Source organism: Erythrolamprus reginae, chromosome 5, assembly GCF_031021105.1.
Source record: "Erythrolamprus reginae isolate rEryReg1 chromosome 5, rEryReg1.hap1, whole genome shotgun sequence".
NCBI classification, from domain to species: Eukaryota; Metazoa; Chordata; class Lepidosauria; order Squamata; family Dipsadidae; genus Erythrolamprus; species Erythrolamprus reginae.
The window spans coordinates 44373525-44380574 of record NC_091954.1 but is presented as its reverse complement, the minus strand read 5'-3'; the positions used below and the strand labels follow the sequence as shown (position 1 = coordinate 44380574).

General features: G+C 39.7%; 1 non-coding gene across 1 annotated transcript; it reads right to left on the bottom strand.

Annotated features, from left to right (window-relative positions):
• Positions 1-4737: 4737 nt before the first annotated feature.
• LOC139168649 (U6 spliceosomal RNA) lies at positions 4738-4847 on the bottom strand. Its single transcript, XR_011559319.1, has one exon. It is a non-coding gene; the product is annotated as a U6 spliceosomal RNA (small nuclear RNA).
• Positions 4848-7050: the final 2203 nt, after the last annotated feature.

Here is a 7050-nt window from a genome sequence, read left to right as displayed (position 1 = left end):
TGGAACAGTGTTATCATGTCGCCCCTGGTCCTTCTCTTCACCAGACTGGCCATGCTCAGTTCGTGCAACTGCTCTTGATATATTTTAGTTTCCAATCCCCTAATCATCCTGGTTGCTCTCTTCTGCACTTTCTCTAGAGTTTCAATATCTTTTTTGCAGTGTAGTGACCAAAACTGGATGCAGTGCTCTAGTTGTGGGCTTTATAGAATGGTATTAATACTTCCATAGTCCTAGATTGTATCCCTCTGTTAATGCAATTTAGGATTGCATTGGATTTTTTTTGGCTGCTGCTGCATATATTGTCCACCAAGACTCCAAGATCCCTCTCACAGTCACTGCTATTGAGTGAGGTTTCACCCAGTTTATATGCATATCTTTGGTTTTTCTTACCTAGGTGTAGGATTTTACTTTTTCTCTGCATTGAGTTTCAGTTTGTTTGATTGGGCCAAGTGTTCAAGTCTGTCAAGATCCATCTGGATCCTGAGCCTGTCCTCTGGGGTATTAGCTTCTCCTGCCAGCTTGGTATTATCTGCAAATTTGGTTAGTTCTCCTTCTATTCCCTCATCTAGGTTATTGATTAACTCCCCGAAGAATACTTGAATCTTGAATTCCACCCTGAAGAATACTGGAAATTATGCTGCTATTATATATTTCTGTCTACTTATGTATTTGCCAAGGATTTCAAACTTATGTTTCTTCCACTCTTTCAGATTAATGGTCTTTGGCCATTCTGTCTAACTTAGAAAGTATTTGTTCAGAGCACTAATATCTATTTTGTCATAATAACATAATTTCTGACAAGTAATGATTGTTGTTCTCATTTAGTCATGTCTGATGCCTTATCCATAATATTGAAAAAGAACTATTTAGTGAGGTGGGCAGGAACAGCGGTAGGATTCAAATACATGGCTATATCAGTCAGACCGATATTTTTAGATCACCTATAACTCCTTAAAATTTACAAAATCAGTAGAGCAGCTTTGGTGCCATATAATTCTTAAATTCTTCTTGTGACGAAATCTCATTAAAAAGAGGAGTTGGAGAATTTTCTTGGTGGTGGTGGGGAAATGATATTTTATTGTGCTTTCCGTGGCAATTTGTAAATAAATATAACTTGGAAGTTGTAATTAACATTTTTATTAGATAAATGACTCATACTTGGTAAATTACCATGTATAAATATTCTATTAATATGCAACACAAACTTATCATAGTTTACAGCTATCAGCAGTGCAAACATATGTTCAGACACAGTGCCTCAGTGTATCCATATTTGAGGATTCCTTGGCAAACATATTGATGATTTAAGGATCTTAGAATTGCAAAGGGAAAGCAAATCTTTCAAGTGGGCTCGATGTGATGGCAGGGTGAATTTGTTTATGCTGGTAAGAGGAAAGATTCATCATTGCCAAAGTATTTTATCCAGAACTGTTTTTTTTTACAAACTAGTTGTTTTCCCAACATTCTTACTGTGCCATACAATAATCAGAAAGGAAGACTATTTACTTAGATTACTGAAAGAGGAGTAAGCCTAATTTGGCTCCAAAATTGGAAACAGCAATATTTTAATCATTACCATACCATCTTCTTAATGTCCTCTTTTACCACTTTGGGTGTTGGGGGTATTTAACTGGGTAACAGTTAAAAATAATAATAATGCTAACCAGTACATATGAATTTAAAAAGAAACAAATACCCTGGTAAGAAGAACAAAACCAGCAACGTTCCTCTATTTAAAACATTCAATACACTTACAATAGCACAGAAAAAAGTGACTTGCAAATACTCCTTGCAGTTACAACCATTACAGTTGTACAACTGCAACTTACAACCCAGAATCATGTCATCAAAATTTAGGCACCTGCAAACCAGTTGCAGTGTTCCATGGTCAGGTGATCACCATTTGTGACCTTCCCAGCCAGGCTTCTGACAGCTAAAGGGTGAAACTGGATTTGCTTAATGGTGGCCTGACTCACTTAAAAACCACCCTTTTAAAAAATAGGAATTCCAGTTCCAATCGCAGTCATAAATAAGCATTAATTGAGTTCATTATGCAAACTCATTTCACTTAAGACAAAAATAAATTAATTAAAAATTGTTTTAAAAAAAGAGAGAACATGAAATTTGTCACCTAACACGATTAAGCTTGCCAAGATGTCAGGTTATAATGTTCTATTTTTTTTTTTAGCAAAGCAGCATAAAGTGGGTTAAAATTAGAAAACGCAGAGAGAAATGAACCTGCAAGTGTAAGTTAAAATACCTTCTTCTCCCCATTCATGTATAAGTTAAATATCCTGGAGGAATCAATCATGTAATTACAGGCTTATGTACACTAATCAGAGAACTGTCCATCTCATTGAAGGGGGAGGTTTAAAACCATTAATCTTCTATCACCTTACATATATAAGTGTTATCTATCTATCTATCTATCTATCTATCTATCTATCTATCTATCTATCTATCTATCTATCTATCCAGTGAAGGGCTACTAAAAAATTTACTATCACACTGTAGTCGTGGCTTATGCAGGATGACCTGCATTTTCTTTCAACATCTTTCAGTGCAAATTGGGTGGTCTCGGGTGGAGCTCCATTTTCCCTACCCCACTGCATTCCCCCGTCTGGGCAGTAGCCCACCTCTCTATTGATCTATCTATCTATCTATCTATCTATCTATCTATCTATCTATCTATCTATCTATCTATCTATCCATCCATCCATCCATCCATCCATCATCTCTCTCTCTCTCTCTCCCTACCTCCCTACCTCCCTACCTACCTACCTACCTACCCACCCACTATTCTAGATTTCAGGTGCCTGACAGAGATGTCATACTTCCTGAGTCCTAAAATATGGCACTATTTCATTGAAGCAACTGGAGTACACCACTTTGCCAGCTATTATCAGTTAAGCAGAAACCATGAGAGACAGGTACTCAGTTAACCATACCTTATGGCATTTAGAAATTTATTGGTGATAACTTGGTACATAAATGTGAATTGCATCCAGAAGCCCCATGGTACCTAGTTTGACTTTGAAAGAGAGGTATCATGTGCACACGCTGAGAAGGGCTACTATTGCCTTGGGCAGAATTGGTGCACAAGCTGGGATTTCTCCTATTCTCAAACAGCAATGGCAGCTATGGCTAAAAAGAGATATTCAAAATTACATCTTGTGTGGCAGTTGTGCCCATTCATGAGTTGGCAGCCATTGGTCACAATCATTGATGCATTATTTACCTTTTGGCTGGACTATTGTAATGGGGTATCCTTGAAGAGTGTTGGTTGAGTTGTAGGGCGCCCCACAGTACATCCATATAACACAGCTCTTTCATGAACTGCTGTTCTATTGCAGTAGGCTTCCAGTGCAATTCAAGGTGCTGAATGTCACTTTTAAAGACTTATATGACATGGGTGCAGGTTACTTGTGAGATTTCTACTCTCCACAGGTTTCTGCCCATCCCATTGGATCAGGCAGACTGACATCCTCCTCCTCCTCCTCCTCAGTTTATAATATAAAATACTAAAAATTTTGCTACTCTACTTTCACAGCTCACCCCTGGGTATCTCCATGTAGAACACATTGCAATAGTCCAGCCGAAAATCCAATAGTAGGAAAATAGGGGAGGGAAATGGGAAGGAAGAAGTGTAGAAAAGAAGAGAAAAAAGAAAAAATGTCTTGATTTCTGATTCCCTCTAGTGCAGTATAGTAAGACAGTCACGCCAAACCTCTTTTTTTTAAACTTTTCCATAATAGTATAAACTAGCTATTTCTATAACAATTCTTTCTAAACAATAAAACCTAAAATGAAAGTTTCACCTTCCCCCCACCCTAAGAATAAAGTCTAGAAACTGTTTCCAAGTAAAAACAGAAGCATTTACATTTCTTCTTTGATCAAAGAAGTCAATTTAGCCATCTCTGCTAACTTCACCAGCTTTTGCATGCAATTCATCCATTGTGGGGATCAAAGTGTCCTTTCATTTTTTTGTGCATAAAGTAGTCTTGCTGCCATCAACATTTATAATATCAAAGTTCCAAATTTCCAAGTCTTTTTCCATTAAACTTAACGGTTTTATCTTTATATTGACTTTATATTCACAGATTTCTCTGCATCAGTATATGAATCCTACTCCAGTATGTCTTTGCTTTATCACATGTAAAAATATGGAACCCTAAACCACTCTTCAAGGGTATCTCCAGTGAAGGGCTACCAAACGTTTTACTACCACACTGTGGGTGTGGCTTATGCAGAATGCCTTGCCTTTTCTTTCAACATCTTTCAGTGCAAATTGGGTGTTCTGGGGTGGAGATCCATTTTTGCTACTCTACTTTCACAGCTCACCCCTGGGTATCTCCATGTAGAACACATTGCAATAGTCTAGCCAAAAGGTAAATAATGCATCAATGATTGTGAACAATAGCTGCCAATTCACAAATGGACACAACTGCCCCACAAGATGTAATTTTGAAACCATCGTTTTAGCCATGGCTGCCACTGCTCTTTGAGGATAGGAGAACTCCCAGCTTTTGCACCAATTTTGCCCAAGGCAATAGTAGTCCTTATCAGCATGTGCACATGACATCTCTGTTTCAAAGTCACACAAGGTGCCATTGGGCTTCTGGGTACAATTCACATTTATGTACCAAGTTATCACCAATAAAGTCCTAAATGCCATAAGGTATGATTAACTGAGTACCTGTCTCTCATGGTTTCTGCTCAGCTGATAATAGCTGATCGAGTAGTGTGCTCCAGTTGCTTGAATGGATTTCCATGTCATCATTTTACAGGGGCCATGCTAATCTTCTCTGTGTCGCTCAAATTTTAATATGTGGGTTGCCAAAACAAGCACGCAAACTAGGCATGCTCTGTACCCCTATCAGGAAGCAGTGTGCTTGGTGAGTTCTCAGAAACTTGCCTGTCTAGCTATCTTGCGAAACAGTATTTCCCTGACATAGGGATAACCCTGACTCTGCTAACCTTCTGATAGCATAAAGATTTGTCTACTCTCCTGGCATTGGGGCCAATGTACTAATAGATCCATTGAGGGTACGTGTCAATCTATTGCTATTATTATGAGGGTATTTTTGGAGCCTAAAATGCTATCTCTTGTTTATGCAACTTTTGTGAATTGTGATTGTTGCTGTTTACTATTCAGGGTAGGCAGAGGGTCAGCCACATAAATGCATTAAAGAATATGAAAAAAGAATTAGATCACTCTCTTTATGTAGTCCATACTCTGGTTCAATAATGGCAAAAAAACCACATGGTTTGAGAGACATATCTAATCAGACAAAAATCTTACTGAATTCACATGGGTTTACATTCAGAAAATTGCTATAATTAGCAGCTGCTGACTATTCATACCTGATCATTGTTTAAACTCTACCTTCTTGTCTTATGAGGAACAACCCTCTGAGAAATTACAGATGTGTCTGCTACTTTCCCAGAATTTCCCACAGAGAGAGTCACCACTGGCAGCACTTAAGTGTCCAGATACACGTTAGCTTTATGGGAGCCAAGGATCAAATATTTTTTCACCGTTTTATGTGGATAGTTTCATGAAAATTGATCAGGTCTAAAAAGTCACAATCCAAATGAAGCTAAGGTTAAAGATAATTTATACATGATATTCCTAATTTTATTCTCAGCCTTTTTATTGCAGCGTGGGCCTTTATGACTTTAAAGAAAATGTCAGTGGCAGCAAATGACATTGTACTGAATAATCTAGTTATGAGGAGAAAGACATTTAAACTATTCCATATCAGCTTGGCTCTCTTCTGCTGAGCATACAGTTTTCCCCCCTCTGTAACTGTCCAAAATGCCTACTTCTATTTTGGAAGACAGTTCAGGATTGCTAAATGAACTGAAGCTTCTAGGTGCCTGTGCTTTCTCATTTTCTTTCATTTTATTATTTATTATTTTTATTCAGGCCTGAAACCTGAAGCATATCATGAAACTTTCCTTGAACGAGAATATCCCTGCAGTGACATCTTCCTAAAAGGAACGTCCATCTGGTGTCTTTGGCCTGCAGTCTTACAGTCCCTAAAGCATCCACTTGATGGGAATCATGGACGATGCTATAGCATCATAGTGTTTTAGGGAGCTGTATGGGAATGAAAGTGTTATGAGAATACCGCTGGTGGTCTTGCCGGAGGGCCGGGGGACATGGCTACCGGCATAGCCGCCATCTTGAAAGGGGCCGAGATCTCGCGAGGCTTCACGAGATCTCAGCCAAATTCAGGTGGCTTCTGGCCTACCCGATGACGAGTCCGGGGAGGAGCCAGCCAGCCCTATATAAGGCCTGGCTGACCCAAAATCCTCCTTTTGCTCCAGACTCATCAGAAAGCAAACACCCACCCGCCCTCCCTATCTTGCAATGTGCCACTGAGGGTCGCTCTAGGGGGCCGAATAGGAATTTTTGGCGGTTGTGGCATTTGCCGTGATCGTTTTTTCACCTATTCCACACTGGGGAGATGGATAAGCGGTTAGTGCGTGCTTTGCCCCTGTTCAGGCTAATTGGCTTACCTTTGGTCATTTGGGTAGGCAGGTTAGGGGCGGAAAACTGGGTGGTGGTTTAGCAACTGCGTGTTCTCCGTTGGGCATCTTTGGGGATGATTGACAGGTTCTCTCCAAAAGCTTGTGGTGTGAGCGACCTGAGCAATTGGGGGGAACCTGTCTTTGGGTCCCGCCCATTTAATTCCCCTTGTAGGGGTTAGCCGGCGGGACCTCCCACATGCAAGTGCATGGCAATGTCTCAGGTGAGGGAGGGGTCCCTCACCTAGATCAGCATGGAGCTATGCCCATAAGTTGCCCCGGAAGTTTTTATGATGTCATTTTCCACCCCGGAAGCAATTGTTTGAACCTGCGGGTCCTTTGTTAGGGTTATAGTTAATTATGCTAATTATGCTAATTTATTCAAATAAATTATGCAAATTTGATTAATAAAAATGACCCCGTTTTAAATCCAGATCTTGTGTCCGTGTCGTTACTCCGCCTCTCCTGCAAAAACTATGCCATCTACGTTCGGACCTAAGCTTAGTACATAAGATC